Genomic DNA, 19,673 nt, shown 5'->3' on the forward strand with positions numbered 1-19,673 from the left:
TTAGGGTCAATTTCTTACCGAAAACGTCTATCATTGCTTTAGCCGTGTTTAAGAATGGTCTTCCTAATATGAGAGGAACTTGAGAATCTTCTTCCATGTCCAGAACAACAAAATCTACTGGAAATACTAAAGTACCAACTTTAACTAGCATGTTCTCCATTATCCCTCTAGGATATTTTATTGATCGATCAGCTAGTTGTATACTTATTCTAGTTGGTTTCAATTCTCCAAGGTCTAGTTTAGCGTATAGTGAATACAGCATTAAATTTATACTAGCACCTAAGTCTGCCAATGCTTCTATTGAACTAAGACTACCCAGAAAACATGGAATTGTGAAACTTCCTGGATCAGATAGTTTTTCTGGTATCTTATTCAACAGTACTGCTGAACAATTAGCATTCATAGTAACGACCGAGAGTTCTTCCATTTTCTTTCTATTCGTGATCAGATCTTTCAAGAATTTAGCATATCTAGGCATTCCTGAAATCACATCAATGAAAGGAAGATTTACATTTATCTGTTTAAACATATCCAAGAATTTGGATTGCTCGGCTTCAAGTTTCTCTTTCTTCATTTTACTCAGGTAAGGAAGTGGTGGTTGGTATGGTTTAACATAAGGTTTAGCCTTAACTGTGTTATCTTCATTAACCTTTTCAACTATCGGTTCTTTTTTCTTATCTTGTTCAGGTTGTGGTTCTTGTGGAGTAGGAATAGCTTCATCAGAAGTTACAAGTATTTCAGGTGGTTTAAGTGTTGTACCACTTCTTGTGGTAATGGCTTTAGCTGTTTCATTCCGGGGGTTAGCATTTGTATCACTAGGTAGACTTCCCGGTTTTCTTTCACCTATTAACCTTGCTAGGTTACTTACTTCTTGTTCCAGATTTTGAATAGAAGCTTGTTGATTTCCAAATGCTTGAGCATTTTGTTCATTAGTTTGTTTCTGAGATGTGAAAAACTGCGTTTGAGTTTCAACTAGCTTCGTCATCATATCTTCTAAATTCGGCTTTTTATCATCGGTTTGTTGTGGTGGTTTGTTTTGAAAATTAGGTCTTTGCTGGTTGTAAGTATTATTGGATACTTGTTGATTGCTAGGACCTTGTTGGTTGTTTTATGGAATATTTAGGTTATAATTCTAGTTTTGATTGTAAATCGGTCTTGACGGTTGATAATTATTCTGATAATTATTTCCAGGCCTTTGGTTTATGTATGAAATATTCTCTCTTTGTTCCATTGTTAATTCAATACTGAGACAATCTTTTGTCAAATGTGGTCCTCCACACTGCTCACAACTAATTCGTATTGAGTGAATATCTTTAGTCATCTTTTCCATTCGTCTCTCGACAGCATCTATCTTTGCAGAAATGGAATCTAAGTCATGGCTAGAATCGGCTCTAGCTGTTTTAGATGATCTAACGATATCTTTTTCGTGGTGCCACTCATGTGAGTGGGAAGCAGTGTTATCAATAATTTTGTAAGCATCAGTTTCCGTTTTCTTCATAATAGAACCACCAGCTGCTATATCTATGTCTTTTCTTGTAGTGATGTCGCATCCTTGGTAGAATATTTGTACTATTTGACAGGTGTCTAAACCATGTTGTGGACATCCTCTTAATAACTTTTCAAATCTTGTCCACGCCTCATATAGAGTTTCATTCGGTTTCTGTGTAAACGTAACAATTTCTGCTTGAAGTCTTACGGCTTTAGATGCAGGAAAGAATTGTTTAAGAAATTTTTCAACTAAAACGTCCCATGTATCAATCGCCCCTTCAGGTAATGATTCCAACCAATCTTTGGCTTCTCCCTTTAAAGTCCAGGGAAATAACATGAGATATATCTGTTCATCCTCAACTTCTCTTATTTTAAATAGAGTGCAGATCCTATTAAAGGTACGAAGATGTTCATTTGGATCTTCCTTTGGCGCACCACTAAATTGGCATTGATTAGTCACCATGTGTAGAATTTGTCCTTTGATTTCATAATCTGGCGCATTAATGTCTGGATGAGTAATTGCGTGACCTTGGCCAGTACGTTTAGCTCTCATTCGGTCTTCCATACTTAAAGGTTCCAGATTCTCCATAATTGAATTTGTTGAATCGGAATCACTAGAGGATTCTGATTTAATGGTTCGTTCCTCAACAATCTCTGTTTGAATGATTGGTGGTTCTGGAGGAAAATTTAATGGTTCAGGATCTATGAATCGTCCCTGAATATTCTCCGGATTCTCAATTGTGAGGTCGGGTTCAAAAAATGGATTATCGGAAATTTGAACTGGAGTACTTGGTCGACTGGATGACGATTCTAAAGAAAAATCAACGGCAGTAATATTTGCTAAATGTCTTGATCTAGTTACAGGTGGTGAACGTACAAAAGGTGGTGAACGTCTTGCTCGGTGCATTCACTGAATATCCTATTAGTTTTTAAAAGGAAAGAAAAATTATATAAGTTATCCAATCAATAGACTTTTCTGATTTTGCCCACGTTTCGAATAGCCAAAAGATGCAGCAGAGGGGCAGGATTCGTTTGGTCTCAATATAATTGAGGACTGTTTGGCTCCAATAACCCGGTCCACGTACAAATCCAACTATTACTACGAACCAGAAAATTTTGATGTCTATCAATTTAACTACTTAAATAAATTTTCGTAATTTTAAGAAATTTAGATAAGAAGTAGAATAAAAATCTATGTCCTAAAAACTAGAATGACGAGAAATAAGAAAGAAAAATAGCGTGTCGGAAAAAGATCGAAAAATAAAAGATCGAAAAAATAAAAGGCGTCGAAAAATAAGAAATAAAAAGAGTGACTTATAGAACTTAAAAACACTAGACTAACCCAACCTTATTACTATCACTAACTTAAAATTATAATCGCAAATTGAGATTACTAATTGGAATGATAATTGATACATAGTAAAAGGTGTCTAAAAATATTAAAGCTTACAAGAAAAACTATATCCCAAATGGCAATAACTTAAAAAGAAACTAAAACTTAAAAAGGCGTCGCAAAATTCTAAAGTACCTAAATCTTAGTCTAAAGAAAAAGCACTTAAGGAATTCTACGGCAAAGCCTAAAAATCTAGAAGTAAAAATAACTATGGCAAAAACTAAGTTTAAAACTAAATATGAGCTAAAAATACAAAAAAAATACGCTAAAACAATTAAAAAGGGACAAAATATAAAATATACAAAAAGTTGTAAAAATTACAATTTTTATAAAAATATTATTTTTATATTATTTATTTGTAGTAACCCGAACTAATCCTCCCGGACGGAGTCTTCAACAGTTGGTTCCATTGCGATGATCGACTCCAAGTAAGGTCCTTAATATGAGCAAATGCACAGCGGAAGACTTAAGTCGTACCTGAGAATAACATGCTTTAAAATGTCAACATAAAGTTGGTGAGATATATAGGTTTGATGCTAGCAGCGATATAACGATGGACCACAAGATTTCATATATAAACATTTTAATAAAAATATTCTAAGTGGTTGAGCACTTGGTAACCATACTTAACAATTAATCACGTCGCATATTCCCTTTAATATGAAATCTTACTACACTGTACCAAGTGTAGTCACGAAACGAAGTACTGTGCAACCGTTGAATACTGGTCGTCCAGTCCGATTGGGGTTGTCAGGCCCGATAGATCTATCAACAGGATTCGCGTTTACAATACCGCTGTAAATATTAGTTACCAAGCTACAGGGAAGTATGCCAGTGGTACAACTCAACGTAGAATATATTTTTCAGTTACTTGTGTCCATAATGTAAAACATAAAATACATGTATTCTCATCCCGAAATATTTAGAGTTTAAAAGTGGGACTATATACTCACCATACTGTATTTTGTAGTAAAAATACATAGAACGACATTGAACAAGTATAGAGTTGGCCTCAGATTCACGAACCTATATTATTTGTATATATATTAATACACATAATTGTAATTGAACAAAGTTATATATATATATATATATATATATATATATATATATATATATATATATATATATATATAAATTTATTAGTTATATTATTTTTTTATATTATTAACCTATATGTTTCATATATTCATTTTATAAATAAAAATATAAATTTTGTTATGTTATATGTAGTAAATATATTTTTGTATATATATACATATATCGTTTGTTTGTTAAAATTATAGTAATACTAAAATAATATTAGTAATTATATAAATAATAATAATGATAATAGAGTTAAAATGATACTTTTAATATAGATGATAAAAATGATACTTTTTAATAAAAATGTTAATTTTCATAATAATGATTACTAATATTAATAATTATAAAAATATTGACTTTACTAATAATAATATTGATGCTAATATTAATATCTCTAATGATAATAATACTTATAATGATAGTAATATCATAATTTTAATATTTGGTGTTAGTTTAATAATAATAATACTAATAATAATAGAAAATATCAAATTATACCTTAGGAACATTAAAAAGAGATAAACTGCTTGGGACGGGACTCGAACCCACAACCTCACGCCCAACACAAACACTCCTAACCCCTCCTCCAATCCTGCCTTTCTGATATTATCTACCTCATAAGTATATTTAACCCGTTTTCATCTTATAATTTGGCCCAATCCCTCGGCCCAACAACAATAACTCAAGCCCAACTACAAGTAAGATCTCGGCCCGAGTATACAAAACAAGTTTCACAGTCCACTAGTTGTCAAGAAGTAAAAGAATTGAAATCCCTTTTTGAGTGTTTCGGTCCTCAACATAGGATCCAAAAAAAAACGTCTACATGTTTCCATCCATGATAACATATGTCCTTATCTTCTTTTTAGGCTTAGTATATAATATATTATCTTTAATACCAATTTTCCAATGGGTACAGAATATATGATGAGCCATCCGTATAGAATAGATAACAGAGAAAAGAAAAAAAAAAAAAAAATATGCAGCGAAGTAGCAGCAGGTTTTCGGTATTGTGGTGGTGATGGTTGATCAAGAAGAGGATGGTGGTGTTGAGGGTCTGTGTTCTAATCGATCAAAACAGAAGTAAAGTACCAGGAATAATTAGGATGTATTGGGTGGCGTTCGGTTGTAACTCAGCAGCTAATCGAGTGATAGAAGTGGTCTAAGGTGTTCCAAAAGATGCAACTGCAACAGTAGCAACCGGTGGTGGTGCTTTGCATCGTGAAGCAAGGAAACAAAAACAAAAATATGTCACACCGGTGTTATTTCCGGTAGTTTTAAAACAGAAAAAAAATAGAACTCGATGGTGGTTTATTTGTGAGATACCTTGGTGGTTCTAGGTTGGTTCATGGTTGTCAATAGTAACAGAGATAGCTGAGATTTACAGTTCTTGATCGACAGAAACATAGAGAATAAATGGAAACAATTGTAGAGAGGGAGAGAGAGAATGGAAGGTAACGGACAGTAACAAGGAGACGGTAGCAAGTGGTGGTGTTTGTCGATTAATAGAACAAAGAAGAAGGTGGGGTTTAAGTGGGTAATCGGTAACATAACAGGAAATGGATTCTACGAATGGTGGTGATTAATTTGATATCGTTGAAGATAATTGTGGTGGGGTTTTGATGGGTGTTTGATGGTTGCGAAAACAACAACAAAGATGGTAGTAGCTAAGTAAAAAAAATAGAAGATAAAGGTAGGTTGTTCATGGTGATCGAAAAATGAAACAAGGGGGTGTGAGGTAGTCGTGAGGTTGAAGATGAAAGTGATAGCTTGTGACGGATGGCTGTGGGGTTACGAGATGGTGGTTGTGATTGTGTTAACAAAAACGTTGGTGTTGTGGTGTTCGAAGTTTGATAACGGTTTCGTTGATGGTGTATGTCAAACCGATGGTTGTGTTGGGTGTTCTTGGCCACAAGGGTTAGTCGAAGGGTGGTATGTTAATGGGCATCGATTAGAACAAAGATGGTTGCAGTGATCGTTTGCAAGTGTAATGCATATTGTATATGTATATATATATATAGTTAGAGAATATATATAGATGAGATAGATGGTTTGTGTTTTTGGGTTCAAGATGTATGTAATATGCATATGTATATATACACCGTGTTGTTAAATGAGTAAAAGAGAAAACAAACAACAATAGTAACATATAATAATAAAGAAGTAATATAATAACAAATTTAATATCAAGTGAATTATAATCGTGCACACAAACAGTTCAGCAGCCACACATCTTGGATCCTTATACCGACAGTTTGTCCCGGAATGCTATATCGTGTCCATTGCTAAACAATTAACGTATAAAAGTGTTCCTAAATATCCCAAATTTTTAGTTTAAGTATAATTAATCATCTCAATCATTAATTGTCCGAAACCTGATCGAAAAGGTTAATCCATTATATGTTTTTAATTCCAATTAATCTGTACTGAGTATTAAAACTTAACTCAGGGTATTAACTTCTATTAATTAAATCTTATTTCAAAATATTATATATATATATATATATATATATATATATATATATATATATATATATATATATATTTATATTTATATTTATTTTTATATGCTTATTTATATCTAAATACAAATAATCGTTCGTGAAAATTAGGCATGGTCAAAAGGATAACTAGTTATCCAAATAATAAATTTCAAACTTTCTAGACTCAATATTAAGGTTTTTGCTTATCGTGTCGGAAACATATACAGATTAGGGTTTAAATTTGGTCGGAAATTTCCGGGTCGTTACAGTACCCACCCGTTAAAGAAATTTCGTCCCCGAAATTTGGTCGAGGTTGTCATAAATAACAATAAAAATGTTTTCATGACGAATATGAGGTAATAATAGAGTTTTATCGTTATTGGAAGATATGGATAAAACGATCCGATCATGTGAAGCGCACGAATGAAGCTATCACAAAAGAATGAAATGAGTGAATATGGAATTGTTTTAACCGATGACGCGATTAGGATTGATTTCCACAATTTTAAGGGATCTAAAGAAAATCTTATGTAATTAGAGTTGGTTCTTCGACGATTTAAGAAACAGGATCTCCTTTGATTTAATGCGGTAATCAGTTTCGATTTCTTTGTCGGATATTTCACTATAAATCCACCTCCTTCCCTTCCTCTTCCCGTCCTTGAACCAAGCGAGCAATGGTCCGGAATTCGTAGGTATAAGATTTGGAATGAATATAGCTAATGTTCTAAGAAAGAAAGGGTATTGGCACGATTTTGATTTGTTAAATTTCCAGAATACCCTGGAAAAGATAGAATTATCAAGATGATACGTTCCTAATACGTTTGAGGATTTAGATAGAATGTAAGAGCCGCGTAACATGGCACATGATGATGGTACTGTGAATCATCACATTCCATTAGAAACTTAACATGACTTACTGTAATATAATGAAGTTGATCAAGTTTCATTATATTATACTAATTCATGCATCAGTTCCCAACACTACTTCAAAACATTCATATTTTAACTTCAGAGGTTTCAGAATTTAGAAACTAATACAGTTTCTTTTATATTGTAACGCAGATGTTACGAAGTGATAAATGATTTCAGATGGAAATAATATCTCCAGAAATTTGAAGAATATGCATAACGGAAGATATGAAAATATCTTATAATCTCTAAGATAACATGTTGATGAAGAATATCATCCGAAAAGGTTTAGAATAAGGAGTAGGGTTCTTACTAACGTTTTCAGCACGCACTGAATCATTTGAATCCTTTGAAGTCGGGTTTAGTTTTCATGATTTGTTCACGGTTTCCTTCATACTTTGCTCAATCCGTTTTCCAATTTCAACCCTTCTCTTCTGAGCTTTTTCAACATACTTTACTTTATCGTAAACTTTTGACTGTTAAAGTTGTTTACAGTTTTTGCTGCTTCATCAGCATTTCAAGAACTAATCCGTAGTTCAGGGTGTTTTTCAGAAACTTCACATTCGAAATATGAAATTTTTAGGGATAGACGTTATAGGTATAATTGGAGATGTTCTGCGAGATTTTCAAAATACTGATTGTTGATTCTGCCTAAGGGATGACGAGCTGCTGGACGTCTGCTGATGACGTTACGAAATATAAAAGGTTCTCCGGTAATGACGGCGAAAGGATAACGTATATATCGAGATTATAATAAGAGTAGTCTTACTGAGAAGTCGAAGTGGAGCTGTGACAAAATTAGCTTTTTGAAAAGGAATTGTAGGGTTGTTTTTGTTAATGGATGATAAGGAATTTTGACGCGGATACGTTTTAACTATAACTTCGATTTTTGAAAGTTTTTCAGGTGCATAACTGTATGCATGAATCTCTTTTCCATAAACGAGGTGTGGCTGGTTCAATTTCTTGATCGAGGTGTTTTCAAGAATCATGAAAAGTTGTGAATGCGAATTGTAATCGTCAAGATAAGAATGAGGGTTAAAATAGAATCAAGTGGCAAACTTGAAGAATTGTTTAGTTTCATATGTTATAATCAGCATTTTAACTCATTTTAATTGTCCAAAGTTAACAGTCCAATAGTCTGATTGTCCAATGGTTCAATAGATTCATATATATATTAGATATATATAATATTCGAATTACTTAATACGTATCGTGACCCGTGTACCGGTCTCGGTGTCGATCACAACTCAAAGTATATATATATTTTGGAATCAACTCCGACCCTGTATAGCCAACTCTCACCTTCACATATAGAGTGTCTACAGTTGTTCCGAAATATATATATAGATGGGTCGATATGATAAGTCGAAACCTTGCATACGTGTCCCGTTATTTATAGTGCGTAAAAGTAAATAACAGAAATTAAATGACGATAAATAAAATTGCGAGAATGTAAAATTGCGATAAATTAAATGTTAATCAGTTAGCTGGGAACAGTTAGCCGGATCAGTTAGCGTGGTTTCCTAACAATATTTCAATTTAGTTAATTCGTCTGTTTCTAACAAATTTTATTTTATCCAATGTTTTCTTCTTTATGCCACTTGTTGGATTCTGATAGGTCAAAATCCGAATATGAAATTTGAATGAAAATGGTTATTCTGTGATGAACGGATACGTATATCGATAGTTGTAAGTAGGATAGTATATGATCGTTGAATCAGATTCGAAGAATGTACAGTGTAACTTATTAATGTGAATTCTAAATATTCCTCGGGTGTTACCCACCCGTTAAAATATTTTCATCATTAACAGTTGGTAGGAAAGAATTTTTAATTACAATCTTTATGAAAATATACTTGCATATATATTTTCATCGGATATAATTATGAATTTAATGAGTCAATAGGATATTATACTCATTTGATTTATTGTTGGCACTTGATTGCATGATCTCTAAAATATTAGAGATTACATAATTGCCATGTCGAACGAAAGTAAATGAGGTGGAATAATACGTAGAACGAAATTAATCGATGTAGAATGTTATGTAGAACGAAGATCATACTCGAAATACAGGTGGTAATATTGAGGCGTGTGATGTTGATATTCGAGGTACAGATTGTGATGTTGAGATTTAAGGCGCGGTTGCGATTGGGGTGATAAAAGTAATGTCGACGTTGACGATGGTAGTACGAATTATGCCGCTGGTGCTGCTGCTGGTGTTTGTAACCTTCGCACCATGTCTTCCAAAGCCGTCACACGAGCGCGTAGTTTGTTAACTTCTGCTAGTACACCAGGATGATTGGAGGTTGGAACGAGCGAATGAACAAGATTCGCGATATGGGATATTATATAATCGTGACAAGATACTCTAGAAATGAGCGAGAAAATGGTGTTTCGAATGAATTTGCCGGTAAGTGCTTCAGGTTCATCGCCAAAAGGTAATTGGATAGATGGAAAGGATTTTTAATGTGGAATGATTTTCGGATGTCGGATGATATTCTAACTATATAGAATATCCATATGTAATACTAAAGATTTCGTAGACTACAAAGGAACCTACGGCATATGTCAGGCAATTTACAGATGAGCTAAGATACGAATTATCAAATACGCTAAGATATGAATTTCGTCTACACACTATCGATGCACTAAATGCAGTAAGACGTGTCTAGACTAAAGAATGATAAGCAGGCAGCTCCCTAAGGATGATAAGCAGATGGTTTCCGACTAGAAATGATAAGCAAAACTTTTGACAGGCAGACACGGTCAAAGTCCAGACTCACTAATGTATCCTAACAACTACTAGTCAGACACACTAATGCAAGACCTGGTTCACTAAGACCAACGCTCTGATACCAACTGTAGTAACCCGAACTAATCCTCCCGGACGGAGTCTTCAACAGTTGGTTCCATTGCGATGATCGACTCCAAGTAAGGTCCTTAATATGAGCAAATGCACAGCGGAAGACTTAAGTCGTACCTGAGAATAACATGCTTTAAAATGTCAACATAAAGTTGGTGAGATATATAGGTTTGATGCTAGCAGCGATATAACGATGGACCACAAGATTTCATATATAAACATTTTAATAAAAATATTCTAAGTGGTTGAGCACTTGGTAACCATACTTAACAATTAATCACGTCGCATATTCCCTTTAATATGAAATCTTACTACACTGTACCAAGTGTAGTCACGAAACGAAGTACTGTGCAACCGTTGAATACTGGTCGTCCAGTCCGGTTGGGGTTGTCAGGCCCGATAGATCTATCAACAGGATTCGCGTTTACAATACCGCTGTAAATATTAGTTACCAAGCTACAGGGAAGTATGCCAGTGGTACAACTCAACGTAGAATATATTTTTCAGTTACTTGTGTCCATAATGTAAAACATAAAATACATGTATTCTCATCCCGAAATATTTAGAGTTTAAAAGTGGGACTATATACTCACCATACTGTATTTTGTAGTAAAAATACATAGAACGACATTGAACAAGTATAGAGTTGGCCTCAGATTCACGAACCTATATTATTTGTATATATATTAATACACATAATTGTAATTGAACAAAGTTATATATATATATATATATATATATATATATATATATATATATATATATATATATATATATATATATATATATATATATATATATATATATAAATTTATTAGTTATATTATTTTTTTATATTATTAACCTATATGTTTCATATATTCATTTTATAAATAAAAATATAAATTTTGTTATGTTATATGTAGTAAATATATTTTTGTATATATATACATATATCGTTTGTTTGTTAAAATTATAGTAATACTAAAATAATATTAGTAATTATATAAATAATAATAATGATAATAGAGTTAAAATGATACTTTTAATATAGATGATAAAAATGATACTTTTTAATAAAAATGTTAATTTTCATAATAATGATTACTAATATTAATAATTATAAAAATATTGACTTTACTAATAATAATATTGATGCTAATATTAATATCTCTAATGATAATAATACTTATAATGATAGTAATATCATAATTTTAATATTTGGTGTTAGTTTAATAATAATAATACTAATAATAATAGAAAATATCAAATTATACCTTAGGAACATTAAAAAGAGATAAACTGCTTGGGACGGGACTCGAACCCACAACCTCACGCCCAACACAAACACTCCTAACCCCTCCTCCAATCCTGCCTTTCTGATATTATCTACCTCATAAGTATATTTAACCCGTTTTCATCTTATAATTTGGCCCAATCCCTCGGCCCAACAACAATAACTCAAGCCCAACTACAAGTAAGATCTCGGCCCGAGTATACAAAACAAGTTTCACAGTCCACTAGTTGTCAAGAAGTAAAAGAATTGAAATCCCTTTTTGAGTGTTTCGGTCCTCAACATAGGATCCAAAAAAAAACGTCTACATGTTTCCATCCATGATAACATATGTCCTTATCTTCTTTTTAGGCTTAGTATATAATATATTATCTTTAATACCAATTTTCCAATGGGTACAGAATATATGATGAGCCATCCGTATAGAATAGATAACAGAGAAAAGAAAAAAAAAAAAAAAAATATGCAGCGAAGTAGCAGCAGGTTTTCGGTATTGTGGTGGTGATGGTTGATCAAGAAGAGGATGGTGGTGTTGAGGGTCTGTGTTCTAATCGATCAAAACTGAAGTAAAGTACCAGGAATAATTAGGATGTATTGGGTGGCGTTCGGTTGTAACTCAGCAGCTAATCGAGTGATAGAAGTGGTCTAAGGTGTTCCAAAAGATGCAACTGCAACAGTAGCAACCGGTGGTGGTGCTTTGCATCGTGAAGCAAGGAAACAAAAACAAAAATATGTCACACCGGTGTTATTTCCGGTAGTTTTAAAACAGAAAAAAAATAGAACTCGATGGTGGTTTATTTGTGAGATACCTTGGTGGTTCTAGGTTGGTTCATGGTTGTCAATAGTAACAGAGATAGCTGAGATTTACAGTTCTTGATCGACAGAAACATAGAGAATAAATGGAAACAATTGTAGAGAGGGAGAGAGAGAATGGAAGGTAACGGACAGTAACAAGGAGACGGTAGCAAGTGGTGGTGTTTGTCGATTAATAGAACAAAGAAGAAGGTGGGGTTTAAGTGGGTAATCGGTAACATAACAGGAAATGGATTCTACGAATGGTGGTGATTAATTTGATATCGTTGAAGATAATTGTGGTGGGGTTTTGATGGGTGTTTGATGGTTGCGAAAACAACAACAAAGATGGTAGTAGCTAAGTAAAAAAAATAGAAGATAAAGGTAGGTTGTTCATGGTGATCGAAAAATGAAACAAGGGGGTGTGAGGTAGTCGTGAGGTTGAAGATGAAAGTGATAGCTTGTGACGGATGGCTGTGGGGTTACGAGATGGTGGTTGTGATTGTGTTAACAAAAACGTTGGTGTTGTGGTGTTCGAAGTTTGATAACGGTTTCGTTGATGGTGTATGTCAAACCGATGGTTGTGTTGGGTGTTCTTGGCCACAAGGGTTAGTCGAAGGGTGGTATGTTAATGGGCATCGATTAGAACAAAGATGGTTGCAGTGATCGTTTGCAAGTGTAATGCATATTGTATATGTATATATATATATATAGTTAGAGAATATATATATATGAGATAGATGGTTTGTGTTTTTGGGTTCAAGATGTATGTAATATGCATATGTATATATACACCGTGTTGTTAAATGAGTAAAAGAGAAAACAAACAACAATAGTAACATATAATAATAAAGAAGTAATATAATAACAAATTTAATATCAAGTGAATTATAATCGTGCACACAAACAGTTCAGCAGCCACACATCTTGGATCCTTATACCGACAGTTTGTCCCGGAATGCTATATCGTGTCCATTGCTAAACAATTAACGTATAAAAGTGTTCCTAAATATCCCAAATTTTTAGTTTAAGTATAATTAATCATCTCAATCATTAATTGTCCGAAACCTGATCGAAAAGGTTAATCCATTATATGTTTTTAATTCCAATTAATCTGTACTGAGTATTAAAACTTAACTCAGGGTATTAACTTCTATTAATTAAATCTTATTTCAAAATATTATATATATATATATATATATATATATATATATATATATATATATATATATATATATATATATATATATATATATATATTTATATTTATATTTATTTTTATATGCTTATTTATATCTAAATACAAATAATCGTTCGTGAAAATTAGGCATGGTCAAAAGGATAACTAGTTATCCAAATAATAAATTTCAAACTTTCTAGACTCAATATTAAGGTTTTTGCTTATCGTGTCGGAAACATATACAGATTAGGGTTTAAATTTGGTCGGAAATTTCCGGGTCGTTACATTATTTTATAAAACTATTAATTTTACAATTTAATTAAACTAAATAAACTAAATTTACAAATTAAATAAATAAACTAAACTTAATAATAAATTAACAAAACTAATTAGGGTTTTTAATTATTAATAATAATAATAATTACGTAATGATGCAGATTAGGGTTTCTGGTCACGTGTCAGAGAGAACTCCGCGAGTCGCGGTTCTCGAAGCTGGAAAACTCCGCGAGTCGCGGGGTTTTAAATTTCAGACGTGTACCAGGCTAAAATCGTGCGTTTCAGTTTTTTTTTTTTATATATATTATGTTTTCTGTTTTAAAATCTAAAATATTTATATAATAAAAACTTATATTTAAAAACTAAAATAAAAATAGAACTACTTTATAATTTTAAAAATATCTTAAAAATAGATTTATATATATATTAATAATTTTTTTTAAATAAAAATATTTAAATAAAACTTATATTTTTATAAAATAAAAATAAAGAAACTTTATAAAACTTAAATATTTGACAAAATCTTAAAAAAAATATATAAAATTTTGTTTTCTTTTTATATTTTCGAATAATAAAAAACGTATTTTTACAAAAGTGAATTTTAATAAAAGTAAACTAAAAATAAAAATCTTTTTTTTTTAAATATTTAGCGTTGCGCTTTCGGCGTTTAAGAGTTCCCCGGCAGCGGCGCCAAAAATAACTTGATGTTATGCGAGGTGTATATAAAATAGCTTTATATTTTAGCAGGAAATACTATTAAATACGATATAATTTTACACAAGATATTTATTTATTTAGAGAATGGATATACTTAAACCTTGCTACAACACTTATAGGCAGTGTACCTAATCGTACAGTAGTGTAGTTTTTAGTAAGTCCGGTTCGTTCCACAGGGAAAATCTTTAAACAAAGCTTAACGCTATATTAGTTTACTTTTATAAAAATACAAATATATATATATAAGTAATATTATTATTATAAAGGGGGGTTTTTTACCGTTTAATGACCGGTTTGTCGATTTTAAAACTTTAGTCGCAGTTAAAACCAAATGTAAAATAATAAATAAATACAAGACTTAATTTGAAGCGTAAAGTAAATAACGATAATGAAATTGTGATAAATGAAAGTGCGATAAAATAAACTTGCGATAATTAAAAAGTACGATAATTAAAAGTGCAATTAAATACAATAATAAATAAAAATGCGATAATTAGAAGTGCAATTAAATATAAAATAAAGGAAATTAAATATGAAATAAAAGAATTATGCTTATTTAAACTTCCGAAATCATGATGTTTGACGTGTTGATTTTAGTTTTATGCCCATGGGTTAATTGTTCTTTGTCCTGGATTATTTAATATGTCCATACGGATTTGTCCATAATAGTCCATCAGTCATAAATATAAAGAGCAAAAGCCTTCGTCAAATTATTCTTATTCCCGAAGTCAAATATTCCAACTAATTGGGGATTCGAATTGTAACAAGGTTCTAATACTTTGTTTAATGAATACACCAGGTTATCGACTGCGTGTAAACCAAGGTTTTACTACTTTGTTAACAATTACACCAATTACCCTTGAATGTAATTCACCCCTGTTTCAACAAGTCTATTAACTATTAATCCAGTTCCGTGTTCGGTAAAATGAATAATTATTGGTATTTATAGATATCCCGCCCACCGTACCTAGTCAAGCGTAAGTGGTTATATATAAATACGTCGAATTATAAGTTTGTATATTAAATTAACAAGGTATTGTTTAGTTAATATAAAACCCAAGCCCATAGTCTAATTTCCACAAGTGTCGTTCTTTTATCCTAACCCCAATTATGGTACAAAGCCCAATTACCCAATTTTAGTAATTAGCCCAACATCATGATTACTTCGGATTAAATAAGCATAATAATAACTTAGCTACGAGACATTAAATTAAAAAGGTTGAACATAACTTACAATGATTAAAAATAGCGTAGCGTTACACGGACAGAATTTCGACTTACACCCTTACAACTTTCGCTAACATACCCTTATTATTAGGATTAAAATTAAAATTAAAATTAAAATTAAAATATAAATATAAATATATACGTTTAGATGGATGGATGGATATATATTATGGATTTTTTGCGATCAGAATTCGTTTGCTTTTATAGGGAGTTTCAGTTTTTGGGGCTCCGCGACTTGCGGCAATTTTTGCCTTCCAACTCCGCGACTCGCGGAGTTTGCAATTACAGCTCACTCCATTTTGGCTCTTTGTTTACCGACGGTTTATTTTATAAATATAATATATATAATTAATATAATTAATTATATATTATATTATATTTATATACATAGTTAACTTGTAATTTTTAGTCCGTTGCGTCGAGCGTTGAGAGTTGACTCTGGTCCCGGTTCCGGATTTTCGAACGTCCTTGCGTACAATTTAATATCTTGTACTTTGCGTTTTGAATCTTGTACTCTTGTAATTTCGAGACGTTTCTTATCAATAATTGGAACCTCTTTGATTGTATTTTGTACTTTTGAGCTTTTTGGTCGTTTGCGTCTTCAATTCGTCGAATCTGTCTTTTGTCATCACCTTTTATTATTTAAACGAATATCACTTTTAAATAGAACAATTGCAACTAAAAGCTTGTCTTTCTTGAGGAATAATGCTATGAAATATATGTTCGTTTTTAGCATTATCAGTGCCTGTTCCATAATTCTTAGATTACCAGACTAAAAAGGGGGCATATTCTATTTAATAATCCAGCCATAGAATGTAGTTTCGATTACTTGTGTCTATTTCGTAAAACATTTATAAAAGCAGCGCATGTATTCTCAGTCCCAAAAATATATATTGCAAAAGCATTTAAAAGGGGAGCAAATGAAACTCACGCATATAAATATTGTAAAACAGTTAATAAAGCATTTGCATGTATTCTCAGCCCAAAAATGTAAAGAGTAAACAGGAGCAAATGAAACTCACGATACGATATTTTGTAGTAAAAATATGCATACGACGGAACAGAACAATGCAAGGTTGACCTCGGATTCACGAACCTATATCATTTATATATTTATTAACACATATAATTGTAATCAAATAAATTCATATATTATATCTTAAATTATATGTCCTATATACCTACTTTGTATATATATTTAAAATAATTAATATTTATATAGTTTTAAAACTTCATAATTTGTTATATTAAATAGTAATTTAGATATATTTATATGATTTATTTTAAATAACTAGTTAGTACTTACTATTACTACAGTGAGTTTATTTCTATAAATATTTATTAAAGTATTTTGATATTATATAGTAATGTTAATAAAAATGATAATACTTATAAAAAAAATAATGATATATGCTAATAATGATAATAATACTAATAATAATGTTAAAATATAATAATAATAATATTGTTAATACTACTAATAATAATATTAATACCGATAATAATAATAATAATTCTAAATATGATAATTTTATTAATAATGATACTTATATTGTTAATAATAATAATAATAATAATAATAATAATAATAATAATAATAATAATAATAATAATAATAATAATAATAATAATAATAGTATGATAATAATAATAGTCATAATAATAAAAATATAATAGGAATAATAATTATACTACCTTAAGGAAATAGCTTCAAAAATAATGTCGCAGCCCGGGCTCGAACCCGTGACCTCTCGCTTAACCACCTACACTCCCATCCATTGAACCAGTCTTTATTTTCTGTTCTAATTCTCGGATTAAAACCAGATAACTAATTTATCTCTATGTTTTTCTTCTTCTTTTTCTACAACCATCATTCTAATAACCATCATCTAATTTAATCTCGCTCATCACATGATTATTATCATGTATAATCACCATCATTAACATCTTTATCGCCATTGTTCATTAATACCATTGTAACATAATATCCCAATCATAATCTTCATTACCATTAACATTATCAATATCGTGAACATCATCATCTTTACATCATTATGTCATCATCTCTACCATCATACATCACCATAATCTTCATCTAACATCATAATAACGAAATCATCATCATCCGTATTATCATAACCTTAACTATCATATATTATGTTTGTAAGGAATTGGAATTTGATCGAGAGCGAGCAGCAGTAGCACGACAACCAATTAAAATAGCTAGTCCATCGTATTATCTTTGTAAAATCAGCAAAAATCTACAAGCAGTAATTGTTTAGGAACCAAAATGGGTTTTCATCAAGGCCCAGCAGAAAGAAGCACGACCCAATCACCAATCTAAGTTCTCGGCCCAGAATTTAAAACACATTCACGGCCCAAGTATAAATCCAACAGAATTTTTTGTTTTTGGAATGTGATTGGAAGCAGGGATCGAAAGAAAAATAAAATAAATAATAATTAAATGTGAAAGGTGTCGGCCACTAGTGTTCCACTTGCTCCCATACATTCATTTCTCTCATATATATAAAAATTATATTATATCGCAGGCTATATAGAAACATATGTAGTAGTCGAGTAGTTTGGTTGGAACCAGAAAAAGAAAAATAAAAGAACTTTGAAATAACGGTTTAGTGGTGGTGATAAAGTGAAGGTGGTGATCAACGAATAGTAGTAGTAGCGAATAACAAATAGGTTTGAGGTGGTTTGATGGTGGTGGAAAACAATAATTCGAATAAGAACAATTACAGTTGAAGCAGTAGCAGTTTAAGATGAGATTGGGTGATTTATGATGTTCGGTTAATCCAGTAAACAGAAGAAAGACGGGCTTGTGATAGTAATGAATACAAGTAGCAGTTAACGATAGTTATGGGTGATGGTTTGAGGTGATTAATAGAAAAGAGTAGTAACACTTAAATAAGTTCTACTTTGAGTTGGTCATCAAACAGAAACGGATAGCAACATCAGCCGTTGCTTTGAATTAAACATAAATAAAGCATCGATTATAGTAGCAGCTTGACGGGTATTTGTTGGGTGAATTATAATCGTAACAGTAGGTTAGTGATGGTGGGTATGTTGCTCCGATGGTTTAATGGGTGTCGAAATAACGAAGGTGGTGGTGTAAACAGGAAAACAATCAAGGGAGATAGCAGTTTGTGTCGCGGAGATTGATGGGTGTTGGGTGATGGAAGTTTGCAGGGATGATGGATTTAAATCTCTACAAGTGTGTATACATATATAATACTCATAGTAATTAATAATAATATTTTAATATTTCACAAAAAGTTCATACAGTAATATGGGTTCATAAATTGAACGTGCCTAATTAAATTAATAAGAAAATCAGCAGCCTCAATTTTTGTATCTTTCTTACCGACAGTTTTCACGGACTGCTAAATCGTACTTCATTGTTAAATCAGTAGCGGATAAAAGTACTCAGATGAATTCCAAATTTTTAGATTAGCTATATTTATTTATTTTGGTCATTATGGTATAAAATTCGATCCTTAATTTGTTAAATAAAAATTACATCAACTGTCCCTCTCATTTCTGGGTAAAATATAAAAATTGTTAAAACTTAACAAATAGTTCCTAAATATATTTTTAATAAGCCTAAAATTTATAGAACTCTTTTTCGTGTCACCATTTATTTTAAAATTACATAACTTTGAATTTAACTTGCTTAATATCAATCGAAACGTCAAATGAGTATTACAATCATTTAATATTAATTTTTAATATACTTTATTTATATATAGAGATATATTTTAAATAATAATTATTATAATATCCTATTTTTATTTTATTAATTTTTAATAACAACAACATATAATACTTCAAATTATATTTCGAATTATTATTTATATATACATACACACATATCTATATACAATTAATTGTTCGTGAATCGTCGAGAGCAGTCGAAGGTCAATTGAATATATGAAACAGTTCAAAATTTTTGAGACTCAACCTAACAGACTTTGCTT

At 31.3% G+C, this 19,673-nt stretch overlaps 1 non-coding gene across 1 annotated transcript; it reads left to right on the forward strand.

The window, feature by feature from the left end:
- Positions 1-1,586: 1,586 nt before the first annotated feature.
- LOC139869524 (small nucleolar RNA R71) lies at positions 1,587-1,693 on the forward strand. Its single transcript, XR_011766132.1, has one exon. It is a non-coding gene; the product is annotated as a small nucleolar RNA R71 (small nucleolar RNA).
- The last annotated feature ends 17,980 nt before the right edge of the window (positions 1,694-19,673 follow it).

This window comes from Rutidosis leptorrhynchoides, chromosome 9 (genome assembly GCF_046630445.1).
Source record: "Rutidosis leptorrhynchoides isolate AG116_Rl617_1_P2 chromosome 9, CSIRO_AGI_Rlap_v1, whole genome shotgun sequence".
Classification (NCBI taxonomy): Eukaryota; Viridiplantae; Streptophyta; class Magnoliopsida; order Asterales; family Asteraceae; genus Rutidosis; species Rutidosis leptorrhynchoides.